The sequence below is a fragment of the Lucilia sericata genome, unplaced genomic scaffold (genome assembly GCF_015586225.1).
Source record: "Lucilia sericata isolate MDLA Ls3-8-SP2 unplaced genomic scaffold, ASM1558622v1 Contig000157F_arrow, whole genome shotgun sequence".
Lineage (NCBI taxonomy): Eukaryota > Metazoa > Arthropoda > Insecta > Diptera > Calliphoridae > Lucilia > Lucilia sericata.
In genome coordinates, this window is record NW_023994187.1 from 114041 (window position 1) to 130595 (window position 16555).

At 31.1% G+C, this 16555-nt stretch overlaps 1 non-coding gene across 1 annotated transcript; it reads left to right on the forward strand.

Annotated features, from left to right (window-relative positions):
* Positions 1–16093: 16093 nt before the first annotated feature.
* Trnat-ugu lies at positions 16094–16165 on the forward strand. Its single transcript has one exon. It is a non-coding gene; the product is annotated as a tRNA-Thr (tRNA).
* Positions 16166–16555: the final 390 nt, after the last annotated feature.

Here is a 16555-nt window from a genome sequence, read left to right on the forward strand (position 1 = left end):
AAAACATTTTTTTGAATGAAAAACAAAATGAAAATAATAATAAAAAAAGTATAATACTGCCAAGGGTCATTAAAATTTAAATAAATTAAAAATAAAAAACGTTTAAGCACATTAAAGTGTATTTTGTTTGTTAATTTTTTTGTGTGTTTTGTTTAATACTTCTTCGGTATTATTAAAATACATTTTATTTTCATATAAATTTTAATTTCATACTGAAACTGAATTACTTAAGATATTTTTCTTACAAATCTTGCAGCCGATTACAAAAGCAGCTTAATTGCTCATTAATCATATAGAGAAATATTTAGTGTCAAAAGTTTAAATTTGTAATTAAAGAATTTTATTATTGAACTGAACAAAAAAATGGTTTTGTAAATAATAAAATCACGAATTAAAACTGTAGGTTTCGCATTAATTAATTTTTGATTTTGAAATGAATTAAAAATTTAATATGGATTGTGTTTGTCGAAACTTTAGGTTAAAATACAAAAGTTAAAAAGTGCCTTTTAAAATTTTGGCGACTTCAGATTTCAACTAATTTTCCAGTTCAGTTCTAGTTCAGTTCTAGTTCAGTTCTAGTTCAGTTCTAGTTCAGTTCTAGTTCAGTTCTAGTTCAGTTCTAGTTCAGTTAGTTCAGTTCTAGTTCAGTTCTAGTTCAGTCTAGTTCAGTTCTAGTTCAGTTCTAGTTCAGTTCTAGTTCAGTTCTAGTTCAGTTCTAGTTCAGTTCTAGTTCAGTTCTAGTTCAGTTCTAGTTCAGTTCTAGTTCAAGTTTCTAGTTCAGTTCTAGTTCAGTTCTAGTTCAGTTCTAGTTCAGTTCTAGTTCAGTTCTAGTTCAGTTCTAGTTCAGTTCTAGTTTCAGTTCTAGTTCAGTTCTAGTTCAGTTCTAGTCAGTTCTAGTTCAGTTCTAGTTCAGTTCTAGTTCAGTTCTAGTTCAGTTCTAGTTCAGTTCTAGTTCAGTTCTAGTCAGTTCTAGGTCAGTTCTAGTTCAGTTCTAGTTCAGTTCTAGTTCAGATCTAGTTCCTTTCTAGTTCAGTTCTAGTTCAGTTCTAGTTCAGTTCTAGTTCAGTTCTAGTTCGTTCTAGTTCAGTTCTAGTTCAGTCTAGTTCAGTTCGGTTCAGTTCTAGTTCAGTTCTAGTCCTTCTAGTTCAGTTCTAGTTCAGTTCTAGTTCAGTCTAGTTCAGTTCTAGTTCAGTTCTAGTTCTGTTCTAGTTCTGTTCTAGTTCTGTTCTAGTTCAGGTCTAGTTCAGATCTAGTTCAGTTCTAGTTCAGTACTAGTTCAGTTCTAGTTCAGTTCTAGTTCAGTTCTAGTTCAGTTCTAGTTCAGTTCTAGTTCTAGTTCTAGTTCTAGTTCTGTTCTGTTCTAGTTCAGTTCTAGTTCAGTTCTACTTCAGTTCTACTTCGGTTCTACTTCAGTTCTACTTCAGTTCTAGTTCAGTTCAGTTCTAGTTAAGTTCTAGTTCAGTTCTAGTTCAGTTCTAGTTCAGTTCTAGTTCAGTTCTAGTTCAGTTCTAGTTCAGTTCTAGTTCAGTTCTAGTTTCAGTTCTAGTTCAGTTTCTAGTTCAGTTCTAGTTCAGTTCTAGTTCAGTTCTAGTTCAGTTCTAGTTAGTTCTAGTCAGTTCTAGTTTCAGTTCTAGTTCAGTTCTAGTAGTTCAGTTCGTCTACGTTCAGTTCTAGTTCAGTTCTAGTTCGTCTAGTTCAGTTCTAGTTCAGTTCTAGTTCAGTTCTAGTTCAGTTCTAGTTCAGTTCTAGTTCAGTTCTAGTTCAGTTCTAGTTCAGTTCTAGTTCAGTTCTAGTTCAGTTCTAGTTCAGTTCTAGTTCAGTTCTAGTTCAGTTCTAGTTCAGTTCTAGTTCAGTTCTAGTTCAGTTCTAGTTCAGTTCTAGTTCAGTTCTAGTTCAGTTCTAGTTCAGTTCTAGTTCAGTTCTAGTTCAGTTCTAGTTCAGTTCTAGTTCAGTTCTAGTTCAGTTCTAGTTCAGTTCTAGTTCAGTTCTAGTTCAGTTCTAGTTCAGTTCTAGTTCAGTTCTAGTTCAGTTCTAGTTCAGTTCTAGTTCAGTTCTAGTTCAGTTCTAGTTCAGTTCTAGTTCAGTTCTAGTTCAGTTCTAGTTCAGTTCTAGTTCAGTTCTAGTTCAGTTCTAGTTCAGTTCTAGTTCAGTTCTAGTTCAGTTCTAGTTCAGTTCTAGTTCAGTTCTAGTTCAGTTCTAGTTCAGTTCTAGTTCAGTTCTAGTTCAGTTCTAGTTCAGTTCTGTTCTAGTTCAGTTCTAGTTCAGTTCTAGTTCAGTTCTAGTTCAGTTATAGTTGAGTTATAGTTCAGTTCTAGTTTTCCTTAAAAATTTCAAAATTGTTTAAAAATTTCCATAGATTTCATCAGCCATATTAATATTATTTTATTTAATATCTGACTATTTTATTACCCACATTAAAACTCAGCACTTCAAATAATATCCCATTTAAATGACCTACGACACTAGGGGACATAGATTGTGGCAGGCAGGTGTTTTGTCATAAAAAAAAACAAAAATAGATTAGAAAAAAATTCACAACAAGGTACTTGTTCGATTATTTTAAAAGAGAAAAAAAAAATAAACTTTAATATAAAACTTTTCAAGTGGTCATGTTGAAATGCCTTTTAAATACTGAAAACAAAAAAAAAAATATTTATCAACCACTTGAATGATTAACAATCACATCAATGGGGTGCTGATGAGATAAACAATCCATCGACCATAATAAAAATAAAATTTAATGAATTTTTATTTCCCAAAAGTAAATAAATAAATAAATAAAAAATAGTACGAATGTACAAAAATAAATACAAATTTGAAAGAAATGAAGTACTTAAGATAGTATGAATTGTATAAAAAACGAATAAAGAAAGTAAGAAAGACCATGTGATACCCTACAGTGGCTGTAAAGCAATTTTCACAATTTCTCTTTATATAGTAATTTCTCAGGTATTCGGACGGAAGGTCAGGAAGATGGACGGACGTACATAAGGATGGATGGACGTTCCATGGATCTGTGAGAACGGAAGGACAGGAAGATGGAAGATGGAAGAACCTACATAAGGATGGATGGACGTTCCATTATTCAGTGTAGTTATAGGAACAATATTTGTATGTGTTACAAACAACAGCAAATACCCATCACACCGTCCCCACATATAAAGGTGTAGGGTATATTAATTTACGCGCTTACTAATCAAGTACACACATCTAAAAAAAATAATTTTAAAAGAAATCAATCGGTCAATCAATCAATAAAAAATCCCACTTCAAATACAACTAGATACGATGAGTGTTCCTCTACTCAGTCATACTAAATTAAAGAAAGATACAAAGATATACACATAGATACTCCGATACTCATAGCACTTGAAAATAAAATTTTCAATTTATTAAATGTTTTTGTTTATTTTGGTTGTTGTTGCTTTCCACAAAAATAAATAAACAAAAACTAGAGCACATACACACATACTTAAACCCATTACTTTTATGATTACTCCGACATTTATATTCATATAAATATCTATACAATTTTGAAAAAAAAAAAACAGACAGACAGACACACCTTTTAAGGTAGAGCCAAAGTCAGCTAAAATTACAACAAAAAAGTAAACTTATTTAAGTGTAAAATAAAACTTTTGTTTAATAATAAAAGTAAACAGAATAAAATAAATTTACACTTCAAAAAATTGCAGAGCCCCCAATATTAAACCCCAACCCTTCACTTAAACCCTTCGTCATCATCATAATATTTTTATCAACAAACCAAAGCAAACAACATCAGCAACAACGACCACTGTTAATCAATCTCCTAAATAATACAATTTATTTATAAATAAAATAAAATTTACACATAATTTTTTTTTTAAACCATACACTCAGTCCATAAAATAAACAATAACAAATTTTACCACTTGACCACTTATCAAATTAATAAAAGAAACGACGTCTGGTTGTAAAAAAGTTAATCAACAGCAACAAAAACACATTTAAACACTCATGGGTTGTAGGGTTTTAAAAATAACTAAATGGTCCGTCTATCAGCCAGTTTAGTTGGTCATTTATTCCACTTGAGGTAGGAAAATATTATTTTATGTTGTTCCCCATTTCGATGAGCAAAAAAACCCAGCAGGAAATTAAAAAGAAATAAAGAGTCATGTTACTAAAATAATATTTCTATAAATAATATTTTCATTACGAAAGTTTAGTTTGGTTAGCAACTAATAGGTACCATTAGAATACCTGACGGAAAGAGATGCAGATATCACACTCAAAAATAATGGTCCATCTTCGATATTGAATTACTTTTAGAGTATATTTGATGTGCAAATATTTTAAATATGTACTTCGATAAATAAACTGAAATATTAGTGAACTGAATTGGCACTGAACACGAACTGATATAGAACTGAACACGAACTGAACTAGAACTGAACACGAACTGAACTAGAACTGAACACGAACTGAACTAGAACTGAACACGAACTGAACACGAACTGAACACGAACTGAACACGAACTGAACTAGAACTGAACTAGAACTGAACTAGAACTGAACACGAACTGTACTAGAACTGAACTAGAACTGAACTGAACTAGAACTGAACTAGAACTGAACTAGAACTGAACTAGAACTGAACTAGAACTAAACTAGAACTGAACTAGAACTGAACTAGAACTGAACTAGAACTAGAACTAAACTAGAACTGAACTGGAACTGAACTAGAACTAAACTAGAACTAAACTAGAACTGAACTAGAACTGAACTAGAACTGAACTAGAACTGAACTAGAACTGAACTAGAACTGAACTAGAACTAGAACTGAACTGAACTGGAACTGAACTAGAACTGAACTAGAACTGAACTAGAACTGAACTAGAACTGAACTAGAACTGAACTAGAACTGAACTAGAACTGAACTAGAACTGAACTAGAACTGAACTAGAACTGAACTAGAACTGAACTAGAACTGAACTAGAACTGAACTAGAACTGAACTAGAACTGAACTAGAACTGAACTAGAACTGAACTAGAACTGAACTAGAACTGAACTAGAACTGAACTAGAACTGAACTAGAACTGAACTAGAACTGAACTAGAACTGAACTAGAACTGAACTAGAACTGAACTAGAACTGAACTAGAACTGAACTAGAACTGAACTAGAACTGAACTAGAACTGAACTAGAACTGAACTAGAACTGAACTAGAACTGAACTAGAACTGAACTAGAACTGAACTAGAACTGAACTAGAACTGAACTAGAACTGAACTGAACTAGAACTGAACTAGAACTGAACTAGAACTGAACTAGAACTGAACTAACTAGAACTGAACTAGAACTGAACTAGAACTGAACTAGAACTGAACTAGAGCTGAACTAGAACTGAACTAGAACTGAACTAGAACTGAACTAGAACTGAACTAGAACTGAACTAGAATTGAACTAGAACTCAACTAGAACTGAACTAGAACTAAAATAGAACATAACTAGAACTGAACTAAGACTGAACTAAACTGAAATAAGACTGAACTATAACGGAACTAAAACTGAACTAAGCTAGAACTGAAATAGAACTAATATAGAGGTGAAATAGAACTTAAATAGAACCAAAATATAACTGAACTAGAACAGAAGTAGAACTGGACTAGAATTGAACTAGAAATTACCTGTATCTGAATTAGAACAGATATAGAACTGAACTACACCATTTCCAATTATATTTCAGAGCTTTCCTATTGAATTCAGTAATTTCTGATTATATTTCAGAAATTTCTAAATATATTTCTGAAATGTCCATATGTCCTTCCCTTACACAACTCGAAAAAATTGTCGTAAACTCACAAAAGTAAATATATTCTGAATACCTATTAGATTCTAAGTTCGGTCCATAATTGTCGCATGCCTTGATAAAAAATCATCTTAAATATACTATCAATATCAATATCCATATTACAATACAATTAACCATAAAATCAATAAATGTCTAAATCATGGTAAAAATTGTCTTGCAGGTCGATCAGTTCATTATTTCGTCTATCCTGTACTATGTTATTTTAATATATTTACAAGCATATGTATATTTTTAATAGTTAATACTTACAGTATTTTATATCCTTTGAGATTTTAATTGGTTTTTTGCATTTCCTGCTAAATATATACACTTTTTTAAACATTTTACTACTTCTTTTATTCAAAACAAATTTTTTTTTATAATTTTATTTTTTATATTTCATTTGCCTTTTTATTACTTTATTTTTTACAACTTGGCAACTCTTTATTTTTTGGCACTATACATTTCTTGCATTTCATACTTATGCATGCCCTCTACAAAAAACACAAAAACAACATATGCTTAATTCTAACAAAAAATGCAGCAACCACTTGCTGCTGCCATTAACATTTTTCCATTTATAAAAAGTCGATTAAAACATAAACTTGCACTATTATCTTATAACACTCTAAAAACAATATAATTTATCTTTAATTTAACACTAATTTTATGGAAATTGATAAACTATTAATATTGAAATTTATTAATTAAAATTGCACTACTTTGCAAAAAAACCTTCACTTTATATTAACGAATGACAAACTAAAAGAGATGGAGTAAGAAGAAAAAGAGTTCAATCCTTAAGCTAATTTGTTTTGTTTGCAAAAGAGGTGGTGGGGAGAGAGAGTGGGTTGAGTGTAAACAAAACTATTCTCATCATAATGTTTGTTGTTTGTCTTTATATATTTTTTCATAATTGCATATATGTAACTATAGGTGAGTGCAATTTTATGTGTGTTGTTGTTGTAGTAGGAATTTTTTCAGGGAAAAAAGATTGGTGTTGAGGAGATTTTATAAATACTTTTTTTAATAGAACGTTTACAATGGGATGATTTTTTTTTCATGCTATACTAGAATAGGAGTAATGTGCCAGCTCTAGTTCAGTTCTAGTTCAGTTCTAGTTCCTTTCTAGTTACGTTCTAGTTCAGTTCTAGTTCAGTTTTAGTTCAGTTCTAGTTCAGTTCTAGTTCAGTTCTAGTTCAGATCTAGTTCAGTTCTAGTACAGTTCTAGTTCAGTTCAGTTCAGTTCTAGTTCAGTTCTAGTTCAGTTCTAGTTCAGTTCTAGTTCAGTTCTAGTTCAGTTCTAGTTCAGTTCTAGTTCAGTTCTAGTTCAGTTCTAGTTCAGTTCTAGTTCAGTTCTAGTTCAGTTCTAGTTCAGTTCTAGTTCAGTTCTAGTTCAGTTCTAGTTCAGTTCTAGTTCAGTTCTAGTTCAGTTCTAGTTCAGTTCTAGTTCAGTTCTAGTTCAGTTCTAGTTCAGCTCTACTCTAGTTCAGTTCTAGTTCAGTTCTAGTTCAGTTCTAGTTCAGTTCTAGTTCTAGTTCAGTTCTAGTTCAGTTCTAGTTCATTTCTAATTCAGTTCTAGTTCCAATTACACAGTGAGACAATATAAACGAAAATTTAAATACCTGGGAAGTGATACTATATTTCTGAAAGGTGGATCCGAGTAGAACAACAATATGTTTTTGAAATTTGCCAAAGACCTCCAAAATCGTGAGTTACGGGTAAAAAAACAGGCCTAAGCTTTTGCTTTCTAAATCCGTGGAGAAACTTCAAATCGGTTCAGATTCAACTAAGTTACAGACTTATAAGTGCTTAAAGGTACGAAAACTCGGTTTTTTACCCGTAACTCACGACTTTGGAGGTGTTTGGCAAATTTCAAAAACATATTGTTGTTCTACTCGAATCCACCTTTCAGAAAAATAATATCACTTCCCAGGTATTTCAATTTTCGTTTATTTTGTCTCACTGTGTAATTGGAACTAGAACGGAACTAGAACTGAACTAGAACTGAACTAGAACTGAATTAGAAATGAACTAGAACGGAACTAGAACTGAACTAAAACTGAACTAAAACTGAACTAGAACTGAACTAGAGCTGGTACATTACTCCTATTTTAGTATAGCATGAAAAAAAATTATCCTATTGTTAACGTTCTATTAAAAAAAGTATTTATAAAATCTCCTCAACACCAATCTTTTTTCCCTGAAAAAATCCCTACTACACAACAACACACTTAAAATTGTACTCACCTATAGTTACATATGTATATGCAATTATGAAAAAATATATAAAGACAAACAACAAACATTATGATGAGAATAGTTTTGTTTACACTCAACCCACTCGCTCTCCCCACCACCTCTTTTGCAAACAAAACAAATTAGCTTAAGAATTGAACTCTTTTTCTTCTTACTCCATCTCTTTTAGTTTGTCATTCGTTAATATAAAGTGAAGGTTTTTTTGCAAAGTAGTGCAATTTTAATTAATAAATTTCAATATTAATAGTTGATCAATTTCCATAAAATTAGTGTTAAATTAAAGATAAAATAATTTTTTCTTAGAGTGTTATAAAATAAAAGTGAAAATCTATGTTTTAAATGAGTTTTTATAAATGGAAATATGTTAATGGCAGCAGCAAGTGGTTGCTGCATTTCTTGTTAGAATTAAGCAAAAGTTGTTTTTGTTTTTGCAGCGGGCATGCATGAGTATGTAATGTAATAAATGTAAATGTAGTGCCAAAAAATAAAGAGTTGCCAAGTTGTAAAAAATAAAGTAATAAAAAGGCAAATGAAATATAAAAAAAAAATTTAAAAAAATGTATTAAAATAAAACAAGTAGTTAAATGTTTAAAAAAGTGTCAATATTTAGCAGGAAACGCAAAAAAAAAAACAATTAAAATCTTGAAGGATATAAAAGGCTGTAAGTGTTAATTAATAAAAATATATGTGTGTATGAATCTAAATATATTAAAATAAGAAGAATCTGTTTTTGTACGAATATTTGTATGGAAGAAAGGCGAAATAATACCTATAGGCTATAGGCTATAGACTAGACTAGACTGTTGGCTAGACTGAAGAATGAACTATAGACTAGACTATAGAATAGACAATAGACTAGACTATAGACTAGACTATAGACTAGACTATAGACTAGACTATAGACTAGACTATAGACTAGACTATAGACTAGACTATAGACTAGACTATAGACTAGACTATAGACTAGACTTTAGACTAGACTATAGACTAGACTATAGACTAGACTATAGACTAGACTATAGACTAGACTATAGACTAGACTATAGACTAGACTATAGACTAGACTATAGACTAGACTATAGACTAGACTATAGACTAGACTATAGACTAGACTATAGACTAGACTATAGACTAGACTATAGACTAGACTATAGACTAGACTATAGACTAGACTAGACTAGACTATAGACTAGACTATAGACTAGACTATAGACTAGACTATAGACTAGACTATAGACTAGACTATAGACTAGACTATAGACTAGCCTATAGATTATACTTAGAATAGACTATAGACTAGACTATAGACTGGATTAGAGCCAGAGTGGGCAGAGCAGCTATAGTGTTGCAATTTGGCACAATTAACTTTTACACCCACAACTCATTCTATAAATTATGGCGGACATTCTTCTATAAATTAGAAGTTCTCATGTAGCTTTTAAACGTCTAAGCTGTTTTTCCAATAGGGTCTTCAGCTATTAAATATGAGTGTTTAAAAATATATTTTTAGTTAATTAACACATACGTATGAACTGCACTTAATCATTCATTTCATTTGCGACAATTGCCTCCAAATGACCGATATGATATGAGTAACTAAGTAGTCTAAAGTATTTTTCTTTTTTTCTCAATATACGTATCAATTGTTGGGTTCTTATGGGTTTTAATTTATTTCTGAATTTTCCAATTGTTTTTGTTCTATGCTATTGTATAAATATTTAATGATTTCAAAGTATCGATAATGGTTGGTTGGTATTTTAAAATTGTATTTTTCTTTATGACTGACGTAGAAAAATATGCTGTTGTTGTGTGAGGTTGATTAGAGTATAGAGTCGCGTCAAGTCAAGTCAAAAAGGTAATCAGTCTAAATGAGTAATTAAGATACTTGGACTTATATTTCATTTTATAGTTTATAATTTCAGACTTAATGATAAGAAAATTACTGGTATCACTGGCACTTAATACGAAATGCTATTTGTGTTTTTTTTTCTATATTTCGAGCTGTGAACCTTGTCTTAGTTTAGTAGTTTTATTATTCCTATTTTTTTCTTAATTTTATTAGATTATTGGTTAGTAGAAAAATAAAACACACATATAGCAAATAAAATAAAATAAATAACATTTAAGCTGGTTGGTGATATAATGAAAATACTAGTACGATTACTTGTTTATAGACCACTTGAGATAACCCTCAAGTGTTTGTTGTTTATTAGTAGTAATAAATAGTAGCTGTAGCACTAAATATATTTTTAATTCATACGAAATGTTTTTTTTACAGAATAAAAATAAAAATTGCCAAATCACATATAGTATAAACTTACGTGATGTTTCTAATGTAGTATTTAAGTCCATGATTGTAAAAACATTTGTGTTCGCTCATATTTATAATTAACTGATCATTCATTTAATTCTCGTGGACATGATTACAATCACATTCTTTTTTCAATCGTTTACAAATTGTATTACAAATAAAAACTGTCAGCATTAGAAATTGTCAAATCATTTTAATCATTTCTAAATTTTGTAAATTTAATTATCAATTTAAAACGCTTACTAACAGCTAGACTGATCTATAGGTCATTATTATTATTTACGTTCATTGCCTCAGACATTGGCGTGTTTTTATATTATTAATTAGATTGATTTCAATTTCAATAGTTCCTACTTATGTATTAGAATTATTAATCAACTGTTTTGTAATATTAATTTTATTCCTAATATCAATTTAATTTATTTATTTCAAGAAAAATAACACATTTTATTAATTAGTGGGGTTTTTTTTATAAGTCTGGTTTTTTCTGAACTTAAGTTCAAATCTGCTTAGTGAATAATAATCAGTGATAAGTATTATTAGTTATAAATTTTTGAAAGGGGGAAGAAGAGATACTGCCTTGTTAAATCGATCAATCGAAAGCTTATAGTTCAGTTCAAGATCAGTTCTAGTTCAGTTCTAGTTCAGTTCTAGTTCAGTTCTAGTTCAGTTCTAGTTCAGTTCTAGTTCAGTTCTAGTTAGTTCTAGTTCAGTTCTAGTTCAGTTCTAGTTCAGTTCTAGTTCAGTTCTAGTTCAGTTCTAGTTCAGTTCTAGTTCAGTTCTAGTTCAGTTCTAGTTCAGTTCTAGTTCAGTTCTAGTTCAGTTCTAGTTCAGTTCTAGTTCAGTTCTAGTTCAGTTCTAGTTCAGTTCTAGTTCAGTTCTCAGTTCTAGTTCAGTTCTAGTTCAGTTCTAGTTCAGTTCTAGTTCAGTTCTAGTTCAGTTCAAGTTCAGTTCTAGTTCAGTTCTAGTTCAGTTCTAGTTCAGTTCTAGTTCAGTTCAGTTCTAGTTCAGTTCTAGTTCAGTTCTAGTTCAGTTCTAGTTCAGTTCTAGTTCAGTTCTAGTTCAGTTCTAGTTCAGTTCTAGTTCAGTTCTAGTTCAGTTCTAGTTCAGTTCTAGTTCAGTTCTAGTTCAGTTCTAGTTCAGTTCTAGTTCAGTTCTAGTTCAGTTCTAGTTCAGTTCAAGTTCATTTCTAGCTCAGTTCTAGTTCAGTTCTAGTTCAATTCTAGTTCAGTTCTAGTTCAGTTCTAGTTCAGTTCTAGTTCAGTTCTAGTTCAGTTCTAGTTCAGTTCTAGTTCAGTTCTAGTTCAGTTCTAGTTCAGTTCTAGTTCAGTTCTAGTTCTAGTTCAGTTCTAGTTCAGTTCTAGTTCAGTTCTAGTTCTAGTTCAGTTCTAGTTCAGTTCTAGTTCAGTTCTAGTTCAGTTCTAGTTCAGTTCTAGTTCAGTTCTAGTTCAGTTCTAGGTCAGTTCTAGTTCAGTTCTAGTTCAGTTCTAGTTCAGTTAGTTCAGTTCTAGTTCAGTTCTAGTTCAGTTCTAGTTCAGTTCTAGTTCAGTTTAGTTCAGTTCTAGTTCAGTTCTAGTTCAGTTCTAGTTTCAGTTCCCAGTTCAGTTTCTAGCTCAGTTCTAGTTAAATTCTAGTTCAGTTCTAGTTCAGTTCTAGTTCAGTTCTAGTTCAATTCTAGTTCAGTTCTAGTTCAGTTCTGTTCAGTTCTAGTTCAGTTCTAGTTCAGTTCTAGTTCAGTTCTAGTTAGTTCTAGTCTCAGTCTCTAGTTCAGTTCTAGTCTCAGTTCTAGTTCAGTTCTAGTTCAGTTTCTAGTTCAGTTCTAGTTCAGTTCTAGTTCAGTTCTAGTTCAGTTCTAGTTCAGTTCTAGTTCAGTTCTAGTTCAGTTCTAGTTCAAGTTCTAGTTCAGTTCTAGTTCAGTCTCTAGTTCAGTTCTAGTTCAGTTCTAGTTCAGTTCTAGTTCAGTTCTAGTTCAGTTCTAGTTCAGTTCTAGTTCTAGTTCAGTCCTAATTCATTTCTAGTTCAATTGTAGTTCCTACTCTGCCTTTTATTACAGAATTGTCAGATTATTGTCAACTTTTAAGTTATTTGAACTGTCTATTTAGTTTTGCGCATTTCCTATCTGCAAATACAACTTGATCTCTTCCAGTTAAATTGAATTGACATGTGGGATAAAAACCATGTAATTCTGTTAAAATTTCATAGAATTATAAATATTACTACATCGTATTTCATGTTGTACTTGTCATATGAAAGTATAATTTATTTAAATTTGTTGCAAATGTGACTTATGTCACAGTTTTAAAATAAACGGCTTTGTTTTTAATATACCAAACAGAAAGAGTTTCCTTTAAATCATTTGTTTGCGTCACCACTAATTGACATCACAATTAAAGGGGGTTATCGTTTACACTCAGAGAAATGAGGAAATTATTTTAAAAAGAATTAAGAAAGTAATATCCAAAAAAGAAGACCTTCTGAGTATCTTAAGTTTTTAGTCCCGCTTTACTATGGGAGATTACAATAGCAACTGTGTGAGGCTAACCTATTCCAGGGTTTCTCCTCTGTTTCTAGGGGTAATCCTAATGACTAATCCTAACTGTTAAATTAATAGTTCTAGATTGCTACTCCGAACTACAGGCTTCTTTACTGGGAAATTCCATCTTTCGTGTCTTAAAAATAGCTTTAACCACAATAACCACAATACTATAACAAACCAATTTCCTTGAGTGTAAATATAATTTCTATTTAATTTATCATTCAGAATGTGGTTGTTGGTCGTTTATTTTAATTTGTTCTTTTTTTAATATTCAATTCTAAATATTTTTGCTCTATTACTATTCATATATAAATATTTTTCTTATTATTGTTTGGCTGTTGTTTATTTAATTAATTATAAATTCATTTGTAAAAATAGACAAAACCCCAACAACAAGCTGCTGCTATACAGCCACAGAAAAACAAAACAAAAAGAATTCTTTCGAAATACGAGTAGTACATAGTAATACTACTACGACAACAAGTATTATTTATTAAAGTGAGTTGTTTTGTTTAATTAATGACTTGTCATGCAAATATTGTTCTATGAATCATCTAAATACATGTGACTACCGAACGACTGAACAACTAGATACTAGATTGGATTAGAACATAATAATTATGACCGGGCCAGACCAAACCAAAAAACCAGAACCCGTTCGTACCAAAAACAAGTAATATTTAATTGTTGGATGGTTGTAGAAATGCTGTTGACGTTTTTGTTGTTGTTGCTGCTATGTATGAATACCATGTTTTTTTCTCACGTTAATTTTTATTTAAATATTTATAATTTTAAGCTTAAATAGAAAAAAATACACAAAACGCCAGTGAGAAAATTATTGTTTGCGATAATAGTGGTCGAATGTTAAATACCCTTGACCCAGTTCGTTTTAGATGTCATAATTAGTTTGTTTTGAGTGTTGGTTTTTTTTTTGCATTAGAAAAAATTTATTTGAATTTTGAAAACGGAAATGGTCACTGTTTCATATTCATTTGCCTCATATGGTTTTCTTGAAAACTTTAGATACAGTTTTAGTTCAGATCTAGTTCAGTTTTAGTTCAGTTCTAGTTCAGTTCTAGTTCAGTTCTAGTTCAGTTCTAGTTCAGTTCTAGTTCAGTTCTAGTTCAGTTCTAGTTCAGTTCTAGTTCAGTTCTAGTTCAGTTCTATTTCAGCTCTAGTTAAGTTCTAGTTCAGTTCTAGTTCAGTTCTAATTCAGTTCTAGTTCAGTTCTAGTTCAGTTTTAGTTCAGTAGTTCGTAGTTCAGTTCTAGTTCAGTTCTAGTTCAGTTCTAGTTCAGTTCTAGTTCAGTTTTAGTTCTAGTTCAGTTCTAGTTCAGTTCTAGTTCAGTTCTAGTTCAGTTCAGTTCTAGTTCAGTTTCTAGTTCAGTTCTAGTTCAGTTCTAGTTCAGTTCTAGTTCAGTTCTAGTTCAGTTCTAGTTCAGTTCTAGTTCAGTTCTAGTTCAGTTCTAGTTCAGTTCTAGTTCAGTTCTAGTTCAGTTCTAGTTCAGTTCTAGTCCAGTTCTAGTTCAGTTCTAGTTCAGTTCTAGTTCAGTTCTAGTTCAGTTCTAGTTCAGTTCTAGTTCAGTTCTAGTTCTGTTCTAGTTCAGTTCTAGTCCAGTTCTAGTTCAGTTCTAGTTCAGTTCTAGTTCAGTTCTAATTCAGTTTTAGTTCAGTTTTAGTTCAGTTTTAGTTTAGTTCTAGTTTAGTTTTAGTTCAGTTCTAGTTCAGTTCTAGTTCAGTTCTAGTTCAGTTCTAGTTCAGTTCTAGTTCAGTTCTAGTTCAGTTCTAGTTCAGTTCTACTTCAGTTCTAGTTCAGTTCTAGTTCAGTTCTAGTTCAGTTCTAGTTCAGTTCTAGATCAGTTCTAGTTCAGTTCTCAGTTCTAGTTCAGTTCTAGTTCAGTTCTAGTTCAGTTCTAGTTCAGTTCTAGTTCAGTTCTAGTTCAGTTCTAGTTCAGTTCTAGTTCAGTTCTAGTTCAGTTCCAGTTCAGTTCTAGTTCAGTTCTAGTTCAGTTCTAGTTCAGTTCTAGTTCAGTTCTAGTTCAGTTCTAGTTCAGTTCTAGTTCAGTTCTAGTTCAGTTCTAGTTCAGTTCTAGTTCAGTTCTAGTTCAGTTCTAGTTCAGTTCTAGTTCAGTTCTAGTTCAGTTCTAGTTCAGTTCTAGTTCAGTTCTAGTTCAGTTCTAGTTCAGTTCTAGTTCAGTTCTAGTTCAGTTCTAGTTCAGTTCTAGTTCAGTTCTAGTTCAGTTCTAGTTCAGTTCTAGTTCAGTTCTAGTTCAGTTCTAGTTCAGTTCTAGTTCAGTTCTAGTTCAGTTCTAGTTCAGTTCTAGTTCAGTTCTAGTTCAGTTCTAGTTCACTTCTAGTTCAGTTCAAGTTCAGTTCTAGTTCAGTTCTAGTTCAGTTCTAGTTCAGTTCTAGTTCTGTTCTAGTTCTGTTCTAGTTCACTTCTAGTTCAGTTCTAGTTACAAAGAGACGAGATGGCGATAAGATGTGTAACCTTCGGCAAAGTCATATATTTAAATCGTTATGAAGAAGTGTTATTAAAAGTCGCTACAGCCCCACTTTCAAGTTTAGTTAGTCAAACAATACATTTGTAGTCACACTTGATAAATAACATATAACAGGCGATTTTAATACTCAGACTCGCCCATGACATTCTAATTCAAATTGGTTTCTTTCTTGTTACAAAACTTTTTTTTTAAATTACTGTGTTGGAAAAAAAAAATCAATATCTATAACATATAATTAAAAAAACAAATACTATATGCACTAGTTGATTGAACATTTCTGTCTCCGACACTATCTAACTACTCGAATCTTATTATCGCATACAGACGATATCACGGCGATACCTTTGAACTTTTTAGAACAGTTTGTTTTAAATAATATTGGTTCTAAATGAATTTTCTTGTTTAAGTATGTTTTTTGTTATGTTCTTTTAATTTGTTCTTATCAAATTTCATTTATTGTGCCTGTTAACATGTTCTAACAATCGGGTTGTCTTTCTGTATGGCTGGATGGCTGTCTGAATGTGGCTCTTGTAGGTATGTTTGAGTGGTTAGAATATACTAACACTGTGTTTATGGTGTTGTTTACCTTCACTTCTCACATTATATTTGTACTGTTGTTATTATTTCACATTTGGCATAGAGGCAGCATGAGCCTCTTTAGCTCAGTGGCAGAGCACTGGTCTTGTAAACCAGGGGTCGTGAGTTCAATCCTCACAGGAGGCAACTTTAAGTTTTTTTTATTTACTTTTTAATTAAATTTTGTTTTTAAAGGCAATTTTATAAAAGTGGTCCTAGAAAAGAAGCTTGTGTAAATAGTAAAATTACTTTGTTTCTTTTAATACTCCATGTATGTTGATTTCATGGATAATATCTTAGAAATAGAGCCTATGAGAGATTTTAAGACAACTGCTTTATTCTTCTTACAGAACAAAACATTTGGGTTATTTAAATATTTTATAATGAGTTTCCATTATACACATCACCATTCCTTATAATCTACTAAAACGCTGATTCTCATATTTTAATTAAAAACCCAACATTTATTTATATTTTCTTAAAGTAAATAAAATATTTTCAACATTAGTTGCTTGTATTTATATTTTCCTTTTAAAG